Raw genomic sequence first — 25,547 nt, 5'->3', positions numbered from 1 at the left:
GGAGTTTTTTCCAAATGTAATGCAGTGATTCCTCATATACCTTTAGTAGGAGATAGAAATTTTTTCAACAGTAGGAGTTAAATTTAAATATGTAAACAAAAGTAGAGATCTTGGTAATAAGGTAACCTAAATTAACAAAGTGATTAGACAGATAGATGATTGATAGATAGATAGATGATTGATAGATGATAGATAGATAGATAGACAGATAGACAGATACATACTATCAGATTCACTTCTATAGGAAGGTATTAGGTATTAGGGACTCAGGTGTTGCAAGTATTAAAGGCATTGCAGACTCAGGTATTAGGGAACCATGTAGCAGCACAGAATGAGTAAAGAAAGATAAACTAGTTTTCCTTATTTGTCTATTTTTTGTTATTTAACAACATATCCAAAGACTAGTTTTGACTTTATATAATATAACATCTCAATGAACAGTAGTGGAACAAATAGCTACCAATATGGAAGAAAAAAAAAAAAAACAAAAAAAACAAAAAAAAACTTGAATCTCTACTTCTCTCTTCTTCTACCAAAACTCCACATGGAAAGTAAAATAAAATAAAACAAAACAATGAAGTACTAAAAGGTATTAAAAGAATTTATTTTTTATGTTTTAAAGGGGGGGTTTCAATAAATGACTCTAAAGCCAGAAAACATAAAGAAAACAATTACATACATTGGACCTAACAAAAATGCAAAAATTCCCTCCAAGAAAACACTACCTTTAAAAAAGGACAAACTAGAAAAATATATTTAAGTTATGAAACTGACAAAATTATGTTATTGATAATGGAAAAAGTTTGTAGCAGTTAAGGACAAGTAGAATGACTCTTGTCTGAGAATGGTGTTTAGTGTCCAGAGGATGACCCTAAGAAAAGAATTCACATGTGAGTAATTTATGTGGGAGGTGCTGTAAGCAATGGCAGGGGAGGGAAAGTGAGATAGCGAAGGGAAGAAAGACCTCTAATAAAGGGAGCTTTATCATATCGGCTACCACTGCAGGTGGTAACAGTTTGATCCCACAGGGAAACTTGGGGAAATGGTGTAGAACCCTGGCCTTAGAGATGTAAATGCAAGGGTGAAGGAAGACGGGTTTTTATCACCAACTCCTGCTAGCCATTGCTGCAATGCAGCCCCTATGGAATGTTCATTCCAGGGTGCTTGTGTTTTACTATGTGAAAAGGCAGAGTAGCTTTGGAGAATATCTTTAAGGAAAGAGATGCTGGAAGTTGGCTGGCACTCATTAAAATGGTACACCTCCAGACAAAGGGAAGGTATCTACAGCATCTGCTACATGGAGCAGATGACATGAACTGGTAATATACATTAAAAATGCACAAATGTTCAATACTCATGAAAAAATAAAGAACATCATCAATCACCGAGCAATACACATTTTAAAATATTTGGACTTTGCATATTAAAATTATATTTTCAAAGTTTTTTTTTTATAATTTGAGAAAAATACACTCTCACACATTATTAGTGGATATCTAATTGGTAAAAGACTTCTGAGAAATAATAAGCCAAGGTGTTTCACAAGGTTTGATATGCATCAATCCAGCAATTACACTTCCACTCTTTACAATTTACAGTTGCAACTCTACCCTTTGACACTACTGTTACCCTTCCATGCGTCCTTTTCTCCACAGTACACATCACTATGTACTAACCACATATTTGTTTACTCATTTATTTTGTTTATTGTTAGTTATCTTCACTAGAACAAATGCCGCATAAGAGCAATGGCTTCTGTCTGCTTTATTCACTGCCACCTAGAACTGAGAAGAGTGGCCAGAACATAATAGACAGTCACTAAAATCTCTTGAATGTATTTCCATGATTATATCATTAGACAACAACAGAAAAACTGATCATATAATGTTCATCTTAATGTTGTTTATAATAGTAAAAAAAATCATAAATAGCATAACAATCAAACGATGTGGTAGATATAATATACATAAATACGGATTAAAAATGATATAATCTATACATTGGACATGAAAAACTGTACATGAAAAACTATACATCATTGTCACCAGAGCAGTTTAACGAACAGCATATTCAGTATGACTCAATGTTGGCTAAAATAAATAGTTTTAGTATAAATCTAAACCTGGAATAATATACAGAGAAACATTAACCCTGGTTATCTCTAGCTGATAGAAACAAATGATTTTCACTTTCTACTATGTATTTTATATAGTATGCATTTATAATGAATTATGAAGCTATTTTCACTGATAAAACATGGTTAGTCTAATATAGAAAATCTATGGTGGTTAAAGGGTTGAATCTTAAACTTTTAGAACATAGTGAATTGGCCAAAGAGCAAACACCTGAAAATGATCAAACATTTTTATATATTATCTGATAATACTGCCTCGTGAACTCTTAGGAGACCTAGACTTTCTATATTAGAGGTGCAGAAATGGTGGGAAGGGAACTAAAGCAGTTTTACTAAATAAAGCTCTCTAGTGGGATCTACTTTTGCATATTTTATAGATAACACTAAAATTAAGTTGTTGTATTTTATCTTTTCAGGATATGATAGAACTATTAAACAAAAGTAGAACTTTTCACTTTGGTTAGTGTCTTGATTCATATTAATGTCAATTTTTTTCATTACTATTTTGGATGAAGAGATGAAATAAAATCCCAAGAAAACATTTCCACTGTTTATCGAGATCAAAAATATATAAAACCCACTATAACTATATTTTAATAATGCCTACAGCACCAAACAAGAGATTTGAAGTATTCACTTGAAAGAGCTGGCAGAATTATTTATTTCCTGTTTCAGTTTTAATAGCATATCCATGACTGATCTTGCTGCACTATTACAAGCTAGTTTTTCTTAAATTCGGGAATTATACAATTCTTCAAATTAATGTAGCTTCCTAATGCCTTGTCATATTTTAACAAAATAAGTAAATATATACAAATATAGACACTTTTAAGACCAAGTTGTGATACAAAGCTAGAACATAATTTAGGACACACCTTTTGTTCTAAATTATTAAGTAATACTGTTATTTCATATTTTTAAGATGCCACATTTGATAGTAATCACAAGAGCTACATAAATGTATATCTTAAAACATATTATGAGATCAGGGATCTGTAAGTAGTGGTCACAGCAACCACGTAATATTAACACAAATCTTTAGGACTACCTATAGAAACACAAACAAGAAGGGTCTCTGCCTGAAGCCCTATACTTAGAGGCCTTGAATTTCTCAAGTCTACAAAGACAATCGTGTTAAAGAATACATGGGTATCTCAGTAACTTGGGATGCAGTGCTCAGTATTGCCACATCCTAACTCACGACATTACACAAATCAACTCATGACTAATACCATTTGCCCAAGGGAAAACATTCACATTTCTTTCCTTGTGTCTTCAAAATAAAAGGTGATTCCATTCAAATGCCACAAAGGTCTGTGGCATGTACTGCTAACAACATTGAACAGAGATGTGCTTCAGAGTGTGGGAAGGATTTGAGTAGTGTAATTACTTAAGTAAGAGAAAAGGCATATTAATTACCTCTCAAATCTTTTCTCTCCATTAGGACAAATGCAGTAGAGTCTTATATAACAAGGCATTGTTGCTCAGTATCACTGGGCATTCCCCTTCTGTCTTCTCTTTGTGTACCACAAATTAGCATGGTCTTCACAAAAGTTGCACATCACACGGTGGCTCAGGAACATTTTAGAGTATTAACAGCTCATATTACTCTTAAATATAAATATATAAGACATAACATGCACATGGCATGAAATTATTTCTTTGGATTGGCAACTAGATGGACATTGAATACTAGCATTGTGCATAGTTTTATTTTTATGGAAATATTTAATGAGATTTAATTAAACTTTAAAATTACTAAATGAAAATTCAGCTCCATAGATTACATTAAATTTATATATATTAATTAGCTACAAGTTGTATTTGCCCTGCAATTTTAATAAATAATTTAAATGAGTTTATAAGGAAATTTTTGAAACTATACATGAAAAATAATTTTAATGAGTTATTACACATAATTTAAAATTTTGAAAACAGCCATATTTGGTACATTTTTAATGCAACTGCAGTTTATTTTTTAATCATAGTTTAAATTGTTACTGTCAAAAGAACAAAATTATGTGAAAGATATTGATTATAACAACATAATTAGTGATTTGCCAAAATGATAAGTAGAAAAATAAATTAAATGGAATAAATTTAATGGAATAATGGAATAAAATAAATGGAATAAATTTAATAGAATAAAAAAATAAATAAAATAACTTCCTTTTTGTTATATAATAAATAGTAAGTGGCCAAGAAAAAGTTGAGCCGCTAATTCTAGTAACTTTGAATTATAAATATCTTTATTTTATTACTCAGGCAAATACTACTGCCCAATCATCACTTAGATAGGCAGAGTAATTAAATTCCATCATCTTTGCTATATGCCAACTCTAACATATAAAACTTTACACATATTTCTTCTTTATTTTGGTGAGTATAAAGGAATATCTATTAAGGCAGGATGACATAAAATATTTTATGTAGAAGTTTACTAGCTTGATGTATAACTTTAAAATATTTAGAAAGAAGGAATATTGGCCTCTACTTGTAATCCCCACAGAGGGGTGGGCCTGAAGATCCTAGTCTCAGGTGGTGAACTCCCTTAGGATACTTTGCCTCATTCTGCCTTGCTCAAGAATTGACCGATATCTACTCCTCAACTAATAGGTCACTACAGTGGTTTACCTACAGATTTTAGGTTTACAACATTGTTCAATGGGAACTCAAAGTATTACTCCAGCCAATCCAGTTCAAGTCATTTTTTTTTTATGGTATTCCATGAGTCTGATTTAAATCTAAAACTTGTCAACTAGATCACTTGTAAACAGAATGTTATGCAAAGACATGATTTCCAAATGAACTTGCTAAAATAATGAAAATCTCATCCATGAACACATCTATGAACATCTACTAGTCTTCATTTTGTAGAGGTACCATGTAAACTACTGAAGACTGTGTGAGAAACGTGGTCAAAACTGCTTCTTCTTCAGAAAACGTGACTTGCACAAAATGATGAGATTTTACAAGAAGAACATATGTGATTTGTTTAATTTTTTTCCATTCCAATATGGTGAATTCTATGATGATGGATTTTTTAAAAATGTCCAGATTTTACTGCTTCCTTTTTTCCATTTCACAGGTATGTTTTCTAACAATTAGAGTGTCAATATTTCAAGCAATAAAGAAATTGAAGATATCTACTATAATGTGCTTTGTTTCTTGTGTCAGGATTAAATATGATACATGCCTGCCATCTTTAAATTTGAGATTGTGTTCTTAAAGAAAAATGTACAATAAATTTCAGTCATTGTTCTCCAGTAGATGAATCACTAGTAACTTTACAACACTAGCTCCAAATATATTAAGTTCAATTGAAAACATTTAAAAGATAAAGCAGGATAATTTATGCTTTGACAATATGCAGAAAATAGGTCATACTTTGGTAAAGAGACAGGCGTGGCCTAGTAGGCTGCAGGAAAGTGTGACATAGGTGGAAGGATCAATACCTGGAAATAGATCCCTCAACTCTCAGGGCAGGGTAAGTTGTAGAGTGACTATCCCAGCTGTTATGTTGAAAGAGTCTAGACTCTTCAAAAAGCTGGAAGTAGCCAAGGATATCTCAGCAATAGTCACATTTCCCGCACAAGGACGGATGCCAGCAGAGACTGGGTACCAGGCCAGACTAAGAGGATATGGACATAAGCGGAACACTTTGTGCTGCAAAGAGTACTTGATCTGCGTAGAAAACTGCTTTTTCTAAGAAATTAAATTTTCTCTAAAAAATTACATACACATATATATGGGGCATACGTACTAAATTTAAAATCTAACATAGCAGGGCCTATTGTAGCCAGTGAGGGTATTAAAGAAATATATGCAAACACTGAAAAATAAATGCATATGCTGTAGAAATATCATTTAAGAATATAAATCCTAGAGTTCTCTGTCTCTATTATCCTCTTCTACCCCAGGTGCCTCCCCCTACTTATTTGGTTAGGCATCTCATGTTCCTTTGGGGAGAAAACAATTAATTAATACTAAAAAAAAAATTCTCTGTTTTGATTCCCACAGTAAATATTAATAGGTATAATCCATATAAAGAAAAGCTCTTTGAAGTCCTCAGTAGCTTTTAAGAGAATAAAGTGATCATGAAAACAATATTTTTTTGTTGGAATCACTTCTCCAGGAACCAAGATGACTCCATATCTTTATTTGGGTGAAACTAAAGAGGATTTGTAGAGACTGTACCTCAGAAATATAAACCCATTAGCCATTTATATATGTAAAAAAATAAAATAACTTTAGTGCATGTGTAACATTTTAATCGTTATTTGGCTTGGATTGAGCATATTCAGGCTCTAGACTAACTTCTACAAAGCACTGGAGATAGAATTACAGCTTAATTCAGGAGTTGTATCATTTCATTTACAAAAATAGACTTTCGATCCCTACGGAACTGGAGCGGGATCTACTTCATTAAAAAAAGCAAAGTAGTCTTTTATAAGATGACTCTCAGATGGTAGTGTGTTCTTACACTTTCACACTTTATGTCAGCTCATGAACCTTGCTGGAAAGCTTGGGAACAAATGACCTTTTTATTTTTGAAGTAGTTATTTCAGATAAAGCTTTGTCTGTGCAATAAGGAGAGAAAAAGCAAAGTGCTTTGGCACACTATATAATCCTTGTAGGTTTCAGTACCAGTTCAGTGATATAATAATGACTATTTTGGGCTTCTGAACAGTTTGCCTGTGAGATTGGACATAACTCCCTTTTTGTTACATAATAAATAGCAAGTGGCCAAAAAAAGTTGAGTTGCTAAAGCTTAGTTGACCTGGGGGACACATATTTTAAAATAACTGGAAAAATAATCTACAGCGCACTAGTGTGTGTTCTGTGAACTTGGGACAGAATACATCTATCACTTCAGCAACAATTCATCACAATATGGTTCCTTCCAGCCTTTGGTCAGTAGTTTGGACATGATCCCCCTAAAAGAGAGACATTTGTAGTTGAATCTTTATATTATATTGACGGATCTATTAAATTATGTTTTGCCTTGTAGCTATTGAGCAACTGAACTACTAAGATACCCCTCTTGCCTCGACAAGAATTATTGTATGCTTCATCACATACAATGACTAGAACCAGAATACTGCAACAATCTTATCAGAATTAAAGAGGAAATGTGACACATTGTATTAGAAACTTCTTAAACACTTTCTAGAATGAATGGGAAAGGATGAGTTCTTTCTTGATAACTCTTTACTGAAATATGTCTACTAAAATATGACAATATTTCCAGATCTAGGATTTTTGCTATAATCATTCAATTCACATACAAGGCAAGTAAAATCTGGTTGTAAGATTTATTGAGCACTTAGTCTGGGTCAGGGATGGTACAAAGTGGTTTATATGTATTATCTCATGTGATTCCCAAAGAACTTTAGAAATAGGTTACTGTCATTATCACAGTTTTATAGAGGAGGAAATGCAGGCTCCAAAAGGTTAAATAAATTGCCTTGAGTCACAAAATTAGGAAATTAAAGAGCTTAGATAGATGATGTTTTCAATTACAATAATTTCATAGAGTAATCAGTATATATATTATTTTATTAGGTTTATTCTAGCTAGTAAGGTTTGTTCAGATTCGTGGTTCCCAATCCTAGTATGAATGAGCACACTTGGCTAAGTCAATAATAATAAACAAAAGCATGCTTTAGGATAGGAAGATTATTCTCTAAAACTGATGTACAAAAAAAAAAAAAAAAAAAAAATGTTTCCATCAAGACACAAATGACTTAAATGCCAAACTAATATTAAATGATAAAAGAAATCCCAGATAAAATGCACTTATAGCCAGGACAAATACAGTAGTGATTCCCTGGGTAATACAGAATCGTTCTTGATAGTTTAGGAAAACAATTTATAACAAGAGAAAAAGTTAAATATAGTAAAAAAGCAAAAGAAACACAAAAATCGGCTTTGAACTATAGATAACTGGCTTTGCCATTTTTGAGATGAATACACTTGGGCAAGATAATTAACCTTTCTGAGCCCATTACATTATCAATAAAATGAGGATCCCAGTATTTGAACTGCATGATAGTTTTAGGATTAATAGTTGTGTCCTAAGGCCTTTGTGACAGGCCAATCTTCCACAATCCATACCCATCATATCCTTTCCTAAAATAAATTGTATCAAAACAATGCTATATTGTCTCGGTCTGAAAGTTTGAAGAACGACCTAGGATTTCAAAAAACTTACGAACACTGAATTAGAAGACACAGGATATTGGCCATCAATGGTATCTCTACAAATGGAGATAAAAAAGGGTATAGCTGAAATTCTCTGTACTTCTTATAATCTTAATTCCTAAAAGGGGAATACGCTCCATAATAAGTACTTTAAGTGAAAATAAGTCATATTAATAGGGGAGAAAAGGCCATGGATACAGAAAAGAAAAAAAAAGAACTTCTCCACTTAGACTTACGTTCCATACTTTATTTTTCCCAATCCAATGTTAATTTTCCTAGGCCTGATCTATCAAGAACGAGTATTAGTTGTCTCCACAGAACTTTGGCAAGCATTGCCAAGAATGGTGGATTATAAGGCCTTGAATTAAAACTGAATAAGGAGGGCTCACTCAGCCTGAACATTATTGGGGTACAGAAGTTCTACTGATTTTCGTATATTGATTTTGTATCCTGAAACTTTACTGAAGTCATTTATCAGTTCTACGAACCTTGACACGTAGCACTTAATTAAACTAAAAAGTTTTTTCATGGCAAAATAATCAATAGAGTAAACAAACAACCTACAGAATGCAATATTTTCAAACTATGCATCTGTCAAAGGTCTAATATCCAGACTCTATAAGAAACTTAAATCAATAAACAAAGAGCAAATAACACCACTAAAAAGTGGGCAAAGGACATGAATAAACACTTCTCAAAAGAAGACACACAAGTGCCAACAAACATGAAAACAATGCTCCACATCACTAACCGTCAGATAAATGCAAATCAAAACCATAATGAGATACCATCTCACACAAGTCAAATGGCTATTACTAAAGAATCAAACATAACAAATGCTGGCGAGGTTGCAAAAAGGAATGCTTATACACCGTGGGTTAGTTCAGCCACTCTGGAAAGCAGTTTGGAGATTTCTCAAAGAAATTAAAAGAGAATTAACCATTCAACCCAGCAATCTGATGATTGGTATATATCTAAAGGAAAATAAATCATTCTACCAAAAAGACACAGGTACCTGTATATTCACTGCAATGCTATTCACAATAGCAAAGACATGGAATCAACCTAGGTCCCCATTAACAATGGACTGGATTTTTAAAATGTGGTAATATACTTCATGGAATACTACAAATTAATGCAGGAACAGGAAACTAAATACTGCATGTTGTCATTTATCAGTGGGAGCTAAACATTGACTACATACAGACATAAAGATGGGAACAAGAGACACTGTGAACTACTAGAGTGGGGAGGAAGTGGGGACTGCGGATTGAAAAACAATCTATTGGGGCCAGGCGTGGTTGCTCACGCCTTTAATCCCAGCACTTTGGGAGGCCGAGGTGGGTGGATCACGAGGTCAGGAGATCGAGACCATCCTGGCTAACACGGTGAAACCCCGTCTCTACTAAAAAAAAAAAAAAAAAAAATCAGCCAGGTGTGGTGGCAGATGCCTATAGTCCCAGCTACTCGGGAGGGCAAGACAGGAGAATCGCTTGAACCAGGGAGGCAGAGGTTGCAGTGAGCCGAGATGGTGCCACTGCACTCCAGCTTGGGCGACAGAGTGAGACTCGGTCTCAAAAAAAAAAAAAAGAAGAAGAAGAAAAACTACCTATTGGGTATTATGTTTACTACCTGGGTGACAGGATCTATACCCCAAACCTGAACATCACACACTATATCCATGTAACAAACCTGCACATGTACCCCCTGAATATAAAAGTTGAAATTATTTTAAAAATAAATAAAACAATAGAACTAATATGCAAATCTTCAAGAAAAATTTATCTTTTTTGATTTAGCACCTACTAACATTTCATGTTGTCATTCTAAATAATGTAATCATATAAATGTACTGTCACTGTAAATCATACCAAATGGGATCATAATTGTATCTATCTCATAGTATTATTGAGATGATAAACCGAAAAAGTTGGTGAAGTCGTAGCTTAATGCCCAAGCATATTTAATACTCACTATATGTAGGTCACTATTATCATAATTGTTATTGTTAATATGAGCTTGTGTTGGAAATATAAACCCATGTTTTAAAATCTGAGTTGGTACAACAGAGAAAGAAAAAGGAATTTTTCAAAAGTAAAATAAAATTTAAAAAATAAATAATTACAGATATCAAAAACTAATTCAAAATATTGCAATCATTAGTTCAATTCAACAAATATCCTAAAATTTGTTTACAAGAGAAAATAGCCAACAATTGTTAAATATTGCAACAATTTCAAATATTGCATTTTTATAACAAAAAAGTAAATTTTTCTTGCTTATAAGGGCTTCTGAAATTTATTTCTTCTCTAACCATTATCAAACCAATCTTTTATAGTTGAATTAAAAACTTCTAAAAATAATATATATTGAAAAGCTTAAGACATATTTAACTCTAATATTGAAAATAATAATCATGAAAAACAGATACAAATCATTGCCAATGCCAAAGGCATTTCTGGGTCATTGGATCTTTTCTGGAAGCTTTTCACTATATCCGAGAGCTGTTTCATATGTAGTTAGTCTTTTATCTGTAGGCCTGCTGTGCTATTTCAAATGGCCAGCAAAGGCGATGAAACTAAAACAGTAAGAAATTCCTTGCCAAATGATGAATTTGTAATCTTAAAATTTGACACAAATTCTATAGTTAATAATCAAAAGCATTATGTTAATATTTAAATTACTGATGATATAATGCACCCTACATGCAAAATTTTCTGAATTGTTATTAAAATAGTATACCATGAAATAAAGTTATTTATATGCATGGTATGCATGATGTGACAGTAGGTATATATACATATGGCATACATATTCATATGGTAAAATAGAAAATAAGAGTAATTTTTACGGTTCTTAGATATGTACAACTTACTAAGCACTACTATACAGCAGTCCTTTTCTTCCAAGTGTTTTCTATCCTTTATCTCATTTAATCTTCACAAAAGCCCAAAATGTAGATGCAATTATTACTTGCCTTTCACAAATAAGAAACCTATATATATAGAGCTTAAGTATTGCTTAAAGTCACTGACGTCAGCAGTGGCAGCAATACAATTTAAGCTTGTTTCTGTCTGATTCCAAAGCTCATGCTTTTAGCCACTAAGCATATTGCCTTTCACAAGGAGAATAAAATTAATGACAGTCTAATATGAGACAGGCACTTCACACACTTTCTCATTTTCAAAGATGAGGAAATTCACAGAGGTTAAGTTACTTGTAAGTGCTAAAGCTCCAGAGTACGTTTATTAAAGTATAGCCAATGGACTATGCATCTCAGAGTCACCAGACACCATTTAAAGGGTCAGATTTTCAGCTTTAGTTCCAGATTATAGGTTTGATACATCTCAGGGAAGGCATTTTTAAGAAGCTTCCTTGTGAGGTACTCCACAGTTCTCAATTGTGTGTGTTTCTGATAAGAAGCTTTCTATTTTTCACCTCAGTATCTCCTATGATAAAGTAGGATAGTTATGTCATGGGATCCTTGGGGTGATGCCTCACCAGCCAGAAACCTCTGTGGCCAGTGATGCCTTTGCCCAAGTTTTGCTCAGGCCTGCTGGGCCCACTTGGCCTGGCAGGCTGCACTTGGTTTGTGCTACTGGCCTGGATCCCATGCCTGCCAAGGACAAGCAGAGTGGTGAGGGGTGTGTGAGTGAGCAAGCATGGGGTCCAGCCACTGCACACAGGCAGGGAAGCTGGCTGCTGCAGGGTCGATAGCACTAGGTGCCTGCATGGGTGCTGGCTCCCTGAGAGGCTGTGGCTGGACTAGGTGTACTGTAAGCAGTTTCCACAGCTGGCATCAGGGAATGCGGTGGTGCCCAGAAGCTTGGAGATGCCAGGAACTGCAGAGCCCCAATGAGGGTGTCACAGCACTGGCTTGGGGAGCTCCCAGGTCTGGGCTCCCCAAAGGTCTGCAGCTCTTCTCTCTTTGTTGCCTGGAACATGGCAAGCAAGAGGAGTATTTCAGCTCTGTTTGTGTTACAGCTCTTTCAGCCTCACCATTCAGCGGTTCCCGAGTTCTTGTCCCACACCCAGGAAGAATGAGGTACAGGGACAAATGGAGGGTAGGCAAGGTGAAGAGAAGCTTTATTGAGCAGCTCAGAGGAGACCAACAGTGGGTAGCTCCTTTCTGCAGCAAGGATGTCCCAACAAGGGTTCAGCTCTCAGCCAACAGGAGACCCTGGGGTGGGTAGCTCCCCTCTGCAGCTGGTTGTCCTGTCGTCTTTTTGAGTCTGGCTGAGTCCGAGGTTTTTATGGGCATCAGAGGAGAGGAATTACATGCTATTGGTCCATGGGCAGCCATGGGTGGGCCTAGAAAAAGTACTATAAGTTCTTACTCCAGTCCACAGGGCTGGCATCCTGGCCCCTAGGCTTCAGGCTAGACCACCAGGGACCCACCTTTTTCCAGCCAGGGCCTATCTGCCTCCTGGCACTGTTCATGGTGCCCAGGCTGTTCATGTTGAGGGGTACCTGCAGGCCAGCACTGAGCTGCCCTCAGCACTCCGTCAGCTTCCCTCCCATGCTCATTGGTGCCCAAAGTCTGGAGGAGGCTGAGGTGGCAGGGGGGTGGCAATGTTATCACTGCCCCAAGCATGCACACACCCAGCTAGATTGAGACAGTGCCCAGGCTCGGCCTCAACTTTGCTCCAAGATTGATGCAGGTACATACCGGGAGCAGAGATAGGCCAAGCAGCTGAAGCAGGCCCTTCCAAGCCTGTGGGGGTAGGGGAGGCCTTCCTGGGCCCCAGGAGTGCAGAGACGCCTATGTCTGCAGCAACTGCATGGGTGGCTGCAGTTGTAACCAGAGGGCAGGGCCCCTGCCTGCTCCCAGTCCCTGAGAGCACAGAAATTCCCAGATCCACAGCCACAGCTTAGGTGGCTGCAGCTGCACCCAGGGAGCATAAGATTCCAACCCTGCAAACTAAGAAGGGGTCAGAGCTTCCACCTGTTCCTGCCTCCCACTGGCTCTATGAAGCATGCATCCCCTGCCGTTCCTCCTGCACTACAGCCAGCATCATGGCAGTGGCCTCTCCAGATGGCACGCCCACCACTGCCATCAGTTATAGAGTGGCAAGAAAAGATGAAATTCAGTTCCCAGAACGTGCAATGTTACCATGTAACTCTCTCATTGATTCTCATTCAGGACAAAAAACAGACACCTAATAAATAATACTTCCTTAAGAAATGCCTTTTAGATTTTCTGATGTTAAAGGATCAATAAGTAATATATACAGAAATTAGATAAGAAGATGCCCAAATATTTCTTGGCTTTTGTTTATGAGTTTCAGAGACCTTGTGTTTCAAACATATTTATATTCTTCCATAGATAATCCATCCTCAAACTGTTGTTTACAAAATCAGGGAAAAGAACAAAGCCACTTTAGAACAATTGACATTTATTGTGTACTTACTAGAGGGCAAGTATTGTGGTAAGCCTTGTGAACTTGGTAAATTATTATATCTGTTACATAAGCAAGAAGCCTAAAGTTTAAAGAGGTTAACTAATCTGATCATAAAGATATTATTGGAGCTGGGATTCTAACTCAAGATTCCAGAGACCTCAACTATGCCAGCTCATTTCATCCACCACCAGAAACACCACCTCCTAAATCACCATTAGTCCAACCACCTTTATAGTTACCACTACCACCACCATTATCACCATCACTGACATCATCGTGACTACCTCCACTATCACCACCACCACCATCCCATTTCTTGCCCCCAACCTATGTTTCTAAAGCAGTCAGTTTCCAGTGCACACTTTGGTGGTGGTAGTTGTGGTAAATAAAGGAAGTTAAAAATTAAAAATAAATATCCCCAAACTACTGAATCAGTATCATCCACAGTGGAAACTAGAAATATAAACTTTTTTCCTCAGGCAATTCTCATACAAAGTAAAACGAAAGGACCATGACAATATGCAATAGTGCTTCAGTTTAATTCAGTGTATTTCAATAACTAAAATACTTCAAAAAACATTTTTAAGGCTACAAAAACATAAATAAAGAAGAATAAACTTATAGATGCAATTGCTCACTTTTTTGTATTTTGTGGCAGTTGGAGCAGTAGGACCTAGTGTAGTTTTCAAGCAAGTGTCTAACAAGACTTGAGGTTAAAACAATTTGATTTGTAAGGAAGGAATGATTCCCAAAGTACTAATTTATCTCCATAATTTAGAACAAAGAAAGCTGTGGATTTCCTGTCCAAATTTTGTATTTTTACCTGCAGGTAAGGCATGTTAATGAGAGTTGGGTAAGATGGTATCTCACACTTTAATATGGCACCAAAAAAACTTATATTAAGATATTTTTTTTCAAACCCATCCTTCCTTACATTTATTTGCATCATATAACTACATGCCAAACCAAGCATAACCTGGGTATTTTGACATTGTCATACTTCACACAAGGACATTTTAAGTAAGAAAATTTGAAAAATGATGGCAGGTGTCTACATTTTGCCATTCTCTCATTACTCTCCACAGGTTCCCAGGTTAGTCATTTGAAACTAATTCATTAATTACTTAATGAATTGTGCACATATGCTCAAAGATACAATGGCAAGATTGCTCATTGCAGCATTTTCTACACAAAAGAAAAAAGTTAAAATAATCTATTTGTCCCTCAGTAGAACAGAAAACAGTGAATTATTTATATAATAGGATATTATTATCAATAATGTAAATTAATAAAATCTACATGTTTTGACATGACTATATCTCAAAAATATTGCCTCAAAAGAGGCAACTGCAAAAGTGTATTTATAGTATGAGTCAATTCACATAACTAATTAAATATATTAAAAAACAATATATAATGAGTATTTGAGGACTGCACTGAAGAATGAGAAGAGTGTCAGGTGAAGGTATTCAAGGCAACAGTCAAAGCCAAAATAAAGGAAGATAGACACAGAGACAGATACCATATTCTAGAATTAGCCAGCAGTCTTTCATAGGAAATTGTTAGGAAATGAGATTGGAAAGATAGACAAGTGGCCAGACTGTGAAACATCCTGATGGCTATACTAAGGAATTTGGAATTAACCATATTGGATCTAATACAAATGTCATTTAATGAAGAGCGAAATGACCAAATCTATGGCTTAGGAAGATAACTGTGACTGCCAGATGGAGAAATCTGTAACAGAATGAAAAGTCTGTGCAGTAACCCAGGTAAAAGATTAAAAATGGCTCTGAGAATAGAAAGAATAGCATGAAATCAAGAATAGCTGTAAAGACTGAATTCACAGGGCTTAGTGGTCAACAGAAATGAGAACATGGTCAAAGAATAAAAGAAGAAATGAAGGAAGGAAGGAAGGAAGGAAGGGAGGGAGGGAGGGAGGGAGGAAAGAAAATAAATTAAAGTTGATATCAAGATGTCTAATTTGAACTAATGTGTGGGAAGATAGAGTAGATTTAATGGAGGAAGCAGAGTTGACATTATCAGCAGGTCATTCTGAAGCCGATCTTAGTAGACCAGAAACATCCAATCCTCATAAGAAGAATGAAATTATATAAAAATGTGTTTGTTTGTTTGTTTGTTTGGATTACGTGGTATAAAACTGATAATAAAGGTATAACACTTGAGAAGAAAATAGGACAGGGCAGAATTCTGAGGAATAGTCATAGGCTGGCATTAAGCAGCAGGTAAAGAAGACAGACATATTACAGAGGACATAAACAACGATCCAGAGGTAAAAAAAAAAAAAACAAAAAAAAAAAAACAGGAAGATGTCACATTTCAGAAACAAAGGGAAGAAAATGTATACTTGGCAAATAGAGAAGAGACTAGCCAAATGTATTTTAAGGATGTTTTCAAACATTCTGATGGCTGAGTTTATTTTCATTAAGGTAATACTTCACAAACTCTGACCTAATAAGTCTGCAAAAATATATATTCTCATGTATATTTTTGGGACTCCCAAAGGTTACCTGGATGTCAGATGGATGTTATATGTTATAGTCTCATACCCAACATATTAAAAGTTAGGCATATGTATGAAGGAAGTGACTAATAGTGCTTCTACTGAAGACATAATCTTGTAGAATCAAACATGGGGGTATAGTTTAGAGAATAATAAGGAAACCAGTAATGTACTGACAAAATGTAGCTTAGAATTGCATCACCACTGATGTTCTGCTCTATTTTTATTTTTATTTTAACTTTTTCTTTGAAAGTTTATTGCATCAAGTTTCAGCATGAAGTCATTATAATGCTAATGAGGTTATACATATTAAAAGAGTTACAGTAAAGCAACTCTACATGTGCAGCAGCCAAATCTAATATATAACAAATTGGATTTATTCCCAATGTGAAGGGCTTCTCATTATAGATAATTGCTCTGAAAAGCACATTTTTTTTATTATTGCTATATTCCTAACAAAGGTTAAAAGGTATCCTTTTTTAAAAAAATTATAAGTATAATTTTTAAAAAACCTATCCAAGAAAAAGAAACTTCATTAAATTGTTGATAACATTTTTTGATGAGCAATAAAGTTTCAATCTTAAGGATTCAAATTATAAATTATTAACATGTATTTCCTGTAATGGTACATATGCTGCACCTCTGTGGTTTCTCAGAGTGATCTTCCCCATACATTCTCAGTGGGACAATATTGATTAACTAATAAGTGATTATAAAATAAGCCTAAATATATAATTAAAACCAAATATATTTCCTAGCAGTTCCCAAAAGATTCCATAATTTTCAAATAATTATTAAAATGGAATCAATAGTGGTTGGTCACGATTTGGACATTCAGTTATTTTTCTCAAGTAGTTAATTTAAATGATCCATTCAAATGATCTATATCATGCAGTACTTCTTGAAACAGAACTTTGAAACTCTTAATCTCAATAGTGCAACTGGAGAAAGCATATAAGTAAAATGATGAGCTTTAGACTACAAAGCATTCTTTTGCAGCAGATTGAGAGCTCAAATTATGCTATTTTCTCTTACTCAGATAAATTTATTCTTGACCTTGCCTATTATTACATAAGAAACCACTGCTAAGAATTGCAGTTAACACAGCTATGAAACTTTAATATCATCTTCCCTTTTTACAAGTGGTGTGATTTTCTGTCATTACCAAGATAGCTTAGATTGGGATATGAAGGCAGATGTACTGACACATTAGATAACCATATACTGTTTAAAGGACACAGGAGTAGCTTCAAAGAAGGGGAATGAAGCTTCACAACAGGTCCCATGTCATGTCATCAATAACAGACCTGTCATACTAACGACTAAGGAAATGCAGGGAGCTGTGACAATGGGAACATTCATCTTGCTCTTCTCTGGAAAAGGTGCACCTGTATCCCACTGCACTCTGTCTTCTGCTACCTCCCACCTCCCTGACTTTTGTTCTCCGTGACAGTGAAAGCGATCGTGAGAATGTGGTCTATCTATCATCCTCTCATCCTGAAAGGCACCTTGACTACAGTTAATGACTGTAATAAGGCCAAACAATAGATACAATACCCCAACCTCTCATTTTCGGCTTTTCTAAAAATGGACTCAATTGAGATTTTAAAAAAAGATCAAAGGATTCCACTAGAAAAGCAAATAATATTTTTGTAACATCTCACATATTTTGCTCTCCTAGTTCATGTCACACATATCTACCAATATTTAGATAGGAAATGTGACTGAAAAGCAAGGAGACTGATATTCTTGGGTGGATTATACAAGCAACAGCAATATATGGCTACATACTTATAAACTTACATATGTAGGCCTCATATTTACCACTAACATTTTTTAAATTTTGCATTGTGTGATAACAGTGCTTCCCAGCAATAAAGCAATAATGCCTTTTGGCAACAAACTATGCATCTTGTTTTTGTGTTGCACTAGTTATTCTCCACAAAACAACTAAATGTATAGTGTAAGACTGTAAATATAGAAAGAAATTAAAAGAGTAAAGTCAAATACATAATTTGAAAACATGCAGAGATCAATCATTCAATGAATGCTTATTGAGTACTCATTTAGTGTCAGATGGCCTCTGGAGGAGTTGGACTAACGGAGGCTGAAACCTTACTTTGTTACTTTGTCACCTACATGGACTTGAAAAAATTACTAAAATTCTCTGTGCTTCAAGTTCAACATATGTAAGTGGGCATGGTAACAGCACCTATCTCTTAGGATTGTTATGAGGAGAACTTAGACCAGCGGCCTCACACAAAGAAAACCCTGAACAAATTTTTCATTATTGCTATATTCCTAAAAACTAAAGTGTGAAAATATATTCTTTAAAACATTAAAAAATAAAAACTCTATCCAATAGCAATTGCTTTTGCTGCTGCTGGTACTACTACTATTATTGTCATTACTATTATTTCTGTTGCTGCTGTTTCTCCTGCTATACTATATGCCAGGCACTATAAGGTATTTTCAATTATTTTGATTGTCACAAAAAAACTAAACAATAGGTTTTCATTTCCATTTTACATTGTAAAACACTGTCTCAAAAAAGTTAAATTTTTCACACAAACTAGTAATTCTTTTTTTTTTTTTTTTTTTTTTTTAAGACAGAGTTTCACTCTTGTTGCCCCAGCTGGAGTACAATGGCACAATCTTGGCTCACTGCAACCTCTGCCTCCTGGGTTCAAGTGATTCTCCTGCCTCAGCCTCCCAAGTAGCTAGGATTACAGGCATGATGCACCACCACACCCAGCTAATTTTTGTAACTGTTTAAGTAGAGACAGGGTTTCTCCATGTTGGTCAGGCTGGTCTCGAACTCCCGACCTCAGGTGATCTGCCCGCCTCAGTCTCCCAAAGTACTGGGATGACAGGCGTGAGCCACCGTACCTGGCCACAAACTAGTAATTCTAAAGTATTTTCTTTACATCAGTATTAAGAACTCCAGGGGATGTAAAAATTAATGCAAGCTATCTGCTAACAATTAAAAACCTTCCAATATAGTAAGCAGAGTTATGTGGATATATATCCACAAATAGCTATGACATAAGATAGTAATACAGTGAAACTTTCAAGAAGTATTAAGACATATAGGGTCAAAGGAAAGGAATTTTAGGGGTGCATCTCAGGAGAACATGACCGAGTTTATCCCGAGGAGATCAGTATGCATTTAACTGCCAAGGGGAAGGAGAGCATTATCTTCTCTTGTCACAGGAAGGCTCATGATAATATTGACTGTAAGACAACAATAGAATGTAAAATTCACATTAAAATCCAAAAGAAAAGGCAGTTGGAGGCTTCTTGTTACTTCCTTCTATGTGCTGTTTTTAAAATCAGGAAGTCACTGGCTTTTTGAACTTCCCCAGTTCCCTTTATGTTAGCAGCAGATTCCTGCCCTGAACCTGAGTGATGACCTACATTGTGTACAACACATCCTAATATCTGAGAAAAAGGTACACTTGTGCTGCTTTCCAGAAGTGAATGCATTAGAAGCATTAGATTTTTATAAATAAGCCTGTAGGGAGAAAACCCTGATGCAAACTGCTAACAAGCAAACTCAAATCACATATATACTAAGAAAATTATGGGAAACAATGTCAGTGATTTTACAGTTGATGTTACAAGCGTGGTGGGTAAAATTTGCATCCAATGAACAACAGCACTTACAATTTTAAACAAAAAGTAGGTATCCCACAACAAACATTTTAGCATATGGTTGTCTATAGAGAATATTTATGGGTTCATGGAAACAAGTCAACAGCCGTTAGAACTTTAAAAAAATAAATGTTTCAATTATTACTGAAAAGATCTTTTGCCTTCACAGCAAATGGATTTATAGAAAAATTCAAATTCATTATAATTAGATAAAAAATAAACACATATTTAACAAATATTTTAGTAACTAATGTATAAGTATTTGTTGACCTTTTCTTTGTCTAAACTGATGTAATTATTCACTCAGGGCTTGTCTTCCCAAAGCACCCAGAATCTCCCCTTCTTTCAAAAGTCTTCATTAAATTGTCAGCTGAGGCTTGTAGCCTCTGGCTTCAGTTATATTTTTTACCAGGATTAAATTAAATAATATGGGGCTTTATATTGTTTTTTTCTGCATTGGCAATGTCCCATAATTAAATATGAAAAGAATAAAAATTCAGAAACATATGTGATTTTTCTATCACATCTTATATCTTTACTCTGGTGTATAAAATATTTCTGGCATTTTGCTATATATATGTATGTATTCTAAGTGTATCTTTTTGTAAGTGGTTTATATCATTGCAATGAAATTTCTCATTTTATGTTTTAAATTTAATTTTTCTTTAAAAGATGATTTATATTACCATAAATTAAAAATGTCAAGCAGTTTATCACAGATTTACCTAAAATGGCCATTGGGATCTATCATTGACCTAAAGGGTTTAACACAAATTATGCATATTATAATGTATCCTTCAAGTCTAGACCGAAATATTCTCTGAAATTTGTTACCAGCCTTAAGCACTCACTAGTGATCTCTCCCTTCTCTGATCTTCTCTACTACTTACCATTCAAGCCTTCTTTTTTCCTCTTAACTACTCCATGCAAGTGTGTATACAGTCCCTCTAATCAGATCAAAAGCTCTTTTGAGGGCAGGAGTGAGAGTAATAGTTACTTCACATAACAGAGGTTCAAACATTTTTTGAGTCATTGATGATAGTGAAAAAAGAGAAGAAAAAGAGAAGAAACAAAAGTAAAAAATTGGGAAATGTATTATTTCCGGGATATTGTAAATTTTAAATGTGATTCATAATATTCAGAATATGAGGAAGTAGAACTCTAGGTGGTATTTGGAAACCTGATACGAAAGAGCAGTAAATTGGTCAAAATAATCCAAAGCGCTAAAGCAATGATCATGTGGGTATGTTTATTCCATGTAAAATTTTCTGGAGCCCAAACTGAATTTTTCCTCACTGTTAAACAGAATAGCATGTTAAAAAAAAAAAAAAAAAAAGATGGGCTGAATCCTCTCTGCAATCAAACCCTGAAACATTTTCAGAGTTCTAGAATGCATGAACACTCGAATTTCCCTAGATTCAAATGCCAGTTGCCTAAAACCACAAAGCATTGCATTGCTATTGATGACATTACTGCCAGTTTTAGAGATTAACCAAAGCAAGTAATCATTATTCATATTCAAAATATGTATTTTCCCAATAATTTTGATCTAAGTCCTGAAATTAAAATGTTACATAAAATTCTTACCATATTAATAACTATAATACATGTAGGGGAAACAGGGCACAATAAAAAAACATTTGAGGGATGAAATCTTTAGTTTGACCCTCTATAGTGCCTCTTACTAACCATTATTACCTAAGGTAAAGCCATGCAATCTCTTTTGACCTCAACTGTACCAAGTATATGTTGATAATATTGAAGTATACATTCTTTCGTTTTTATTTTATTTTTTTAAATTTATTTATTATTATTATTATTATACTTTAAGTTCTAGGGTACATGTGTATAACATGCAGGTTTGTTACATATGTATACTTGTGCCATGTTGGTGTGCTGCACCCATCAACTCGTCAGCACACATCAACTCCTCATTTACATCAGGTATAACTCCCAGTGCAATCCCTCCCCCCTCCCCCCTCCCCATGATAAGCCCCGGTGTGTGATGTTCCCCTTCCCGAGTCCAAGTGATCTCATTGTTCAGTTCCCACCTATGAGTGAGAACATGCGGTGTTTGGTTTTCTGTTCTTGCGATAGTTTGCTAAGAATGATGGTTTCCAGCTGCATCCATGTCCCTACAAAGGACACAAACTCATCCTTTTTTATGGCTGCATAGTATTCCATGGTGTATATGTGCCACATTTTCTTAATCCAGTCTGTCACTGATGGACATTTGGGTTGATTCCAAGTCTTTGCTATTGTGAATAGTGACGCAATAAACATCCGTGTGCATGTGTCTTTATAGCAGCATGATTTATAATCCTTTGGGTATATATTATTTTTATTTTTATTTTGAGGTGAAGTTTTGCTCTTGTTGCCCAGGCTGGAGTGCAATGGCGCGATCTCGGCTCACCACAATCTCCACCTCCCAGGTTCAAGCAATTCTCCTGCCTCAGCCTCCTAAGCAGCTGGGACAACAGGTGCAGGCCACCACACCTGGCTAATTTTTGTATCTTTAGTCGTATGTATAGTATATACTATATATATACAGGCTATTATTGTGTGTGTGTATATATATACACAGGCCATTATTTTCTGTGTGTGTATATATATACACTATATATAGTATATATATAGTATATGTACATATAGTGTATATATATATACGCAGTATATATAGTATATATAGTGTGTATATATATAGTATATACATTTTTCTTTGGTTAGCTCTGCTGGCACACATAGTTGATACATGTAGTTTTCTGCTGTACAATTCGAGACTATTCAGTAGCTTTATGCATGTCAAACAACAGTTATGAAGTTAGTGATAGTAGCTTACCTACCAGCTATTTCAGATTCCAGTCACTAGTTTTAAAAATGTGAAAATGTGTGGCAGCAGCCTCAGCTCCTCTGCTGGACTATATCATGGTGTTTTGCAAGTTATTTCTGAAAACCCATCCTGGAGTTCCCCACATCAATTTTTCCAACAAGATAATAAGCACCTTATTCCCTGTACTAAATTAATTTTTGCCCAAACAAATTGATTTTCTTTTTCCACATCTGAAACCTGTGTGATACACAACTATTTTTATGCTAATACTACTAAAATGCAGAAAACAGAGTTGGAAGGAAGGAAGGAGGGAAGGAAGGAAGGAAGGAAGGAAGGAAGGAAGGAAGGAAGGAAGGAAGGAAGGAAGGAAGGAAGGAAAGAAGGAAGGGTGGGTGGGTGGAGGGAGTATGGGCAAGATGCATTAGATTAAAAGGCAGTAAAACCCTTGTCTTGGTTTCAGTACTGCCACTAACTCATTAATATGACCTTACCAAGTCACTTAAAGTTTCCAGACCTCAGTGCCTCAACTATAAAATGACAACATTGGAGGATGTATTCTCAAACGTTTCCATGAATTCTAAAATTCTATGCCTTGATAAATTAATTTAATTTAAATCATTAGCTGCACTGCCACAAGGTTCCTAAATCCCAACACAAATGACTTGTTTCACTTATAACCAGAAGAGACAAAAACCTGCATTTTTAAACTCTCTGATGACTTCTACTTTAATCAGAGAGTAAGAACAGGCAGATGGTAACTCATATGAACAACTTTCTGAATTAGATAGCTATGTCAATTTAAAGCCTTAACAAATTTATATTCATAGTTGTTACTTTTTGTTTTTTCAAAATTAAAAGTATGAGGTAAAAAAAATTACTTTAAAGTCAATTACTGAAGTATTTTACTCAATATAAATATTGTCCTAAAGCAATACTCCTAATGGACAGTCAGGCACTATCTGCTGATAAAACATAAAATGTTCTTTGAAACTGAAGATTGTTACCTGTTCAGTAAAAATACTTTAAAAGAATTCTAAAATGGTTTGATGTATTGAACAGTTGAGTAGTATGACATGGCACTTACTGTTTTTTAATAGCTCTACCATTTTCTTAGCAGATGATGCAGAACCAATTATAGCTATTATAACAATTTAATCATGAAAAACAAATGACTGGGTTGTAACAGCCTGACCAATTTCTAATAGTTTATAAACCCAGATTTAATAGATGTCTGCAACACTTTTGAATGTGTACCTGTATTCTCCAAAACCTATATGGCAGAGACTGCTAATTTTAATATTCCAGCTTTTAACTGGGCCCTTTACAGCTGAAGGTGGCTATGGATCTCTAAGTACTGGCCATTAGCAAGTAAAGAAAATCACTATCCAATTACAAAAATAACTTTTATGGCAAATTTGGGATTATTTCCTTCAAAAGGATAAGAGCTACCCTTTCCTTTCTCTCCCTCCTGACATATAGAACTTAGATGTTATGTCTAGAATAGCCATCTTGAACCAGAAGGGTGAAGACACATGAGCAGGCTTCCTAAATGGTGAGCTGGCTGAAGCCCATGATGCTGGTGACTTCATGGAGCCTCCATATGAGCCTTAAGCTCCCTACTTCTTGTTACAAGAGAAGAAGACATTTCTATAGTTACTTTTATTTTGATTTTATATGCAACTGAGCCTACTCTTAGCATAGGTATTTTTACGATTAGGAGATTGTTGTAGTTCTCATTCAAATTGCATGTATAAATTTTTTTAATTATGAAAAACCTATATATACATCATTAAATACTGTTCTTTGGGAAAAAAAAAAGCTATATACTTGTTTCTTTAAATGTTTTGTAGATGTTAGTAATTATATGTGTGAATATACCAGCAGAAAAAAAAAAAAAAAAAAAAAAAAAAAAAACTGCTACAAGGAAATATATGCTTCAACAAAAATATCCAAGTTCATTTTAATCACATGTATTTTAACACATGATTTAGAATTTACACTTAGAGGATTTTTTCAGTTTTCTAATTGGGATCACTATGAAATCAGGCCAGTAATGAGCATATACAGCTAATTAATAGATGTACATTAAATTACAGATTTCTCTACTAACATTGAAGAGAAACTAAAGGATCCACTTAGTAAGAATAAAATGAGCACACAAAACATTTAAAAACTATATGTAAGTACAATCAAATTCAAATTATTCATTAATAGTTTAGGGTAGACATATTCAAATGTCTCCTTTCTTCAAATGGTACCTACTGATTATTAAAAAAAAAAGTATTAATGTAATCAGCACTTACCATGCACCATGCAACCCAGATACTTTTGTCATAACCCATAGTGTCACAGGAATAGATACTATTATCATGCCCATTTTAAAGGTGAGGAATCTGGAGCTCAGTTCTCAAATTCTGTGGATATGAGTAGGGTCAGAAGAAATGGAAGAGCCAGGTGGACCTCCTTTGTCTGTCTTACCAGAAAAGGTAAATTCTTAACCATTACGCTATATTACCCATGAAGACCTGAGTAATAACAATATATAAAATATGTTGCATTTATTTATGCCTTCTTCACCTCCAAGATCATATCCTACTCAGCTAATAATAGAAAGGAAGAAACAACTAAAATAGGAATTTGGCTTTAATGAATTAACCATATAAAGTTCTAATTATTTTGAAAATTTATAAAAATATATGATTTTTGATTTATGTTATTTGTGATTTTATTCAAGCATATATTTGCATTACTCATTTTAAGCTGTTGGAATCTGCATTTCAATTCCAACTGCATATGTGG

The 25,547-nt window shown here is 34.8% G+C and overlaps 1 long non-coding RNA gene across 1 annotated transcript in view; it reads right to left on the bottom strand.

The window, feature by feature from the left end:
* LOC116273162 overlaps window positions 1–25,547 on the bottom strand; it is a 269,780-nt gene that overhangs the window by 215,487 nt on the left and 28,746 nt on the right. The gene's annotated exons all lie outside the window — the stretch shown is intronic.

The sequence above is a fragment of the Papio anubis genome, unplaced genomic scaffold (assembly GCF_008728515.1).
Source record: "Papio anubis isolate 15944 unplaced genomic scaffold, Panubis1.0 scaffold41, whole genome shotgun sequence".
Taxonomy (NCBI): Eukaryota; Metazoa; Chordata; class Mammalia; order Primates; family Cercopithecidae; genus Papio; species Papio anubis.
Note: the sequence above shows the minus strand (reverse complement) of the source record. Positions and strands in the feature narration are given on the sequence as shown.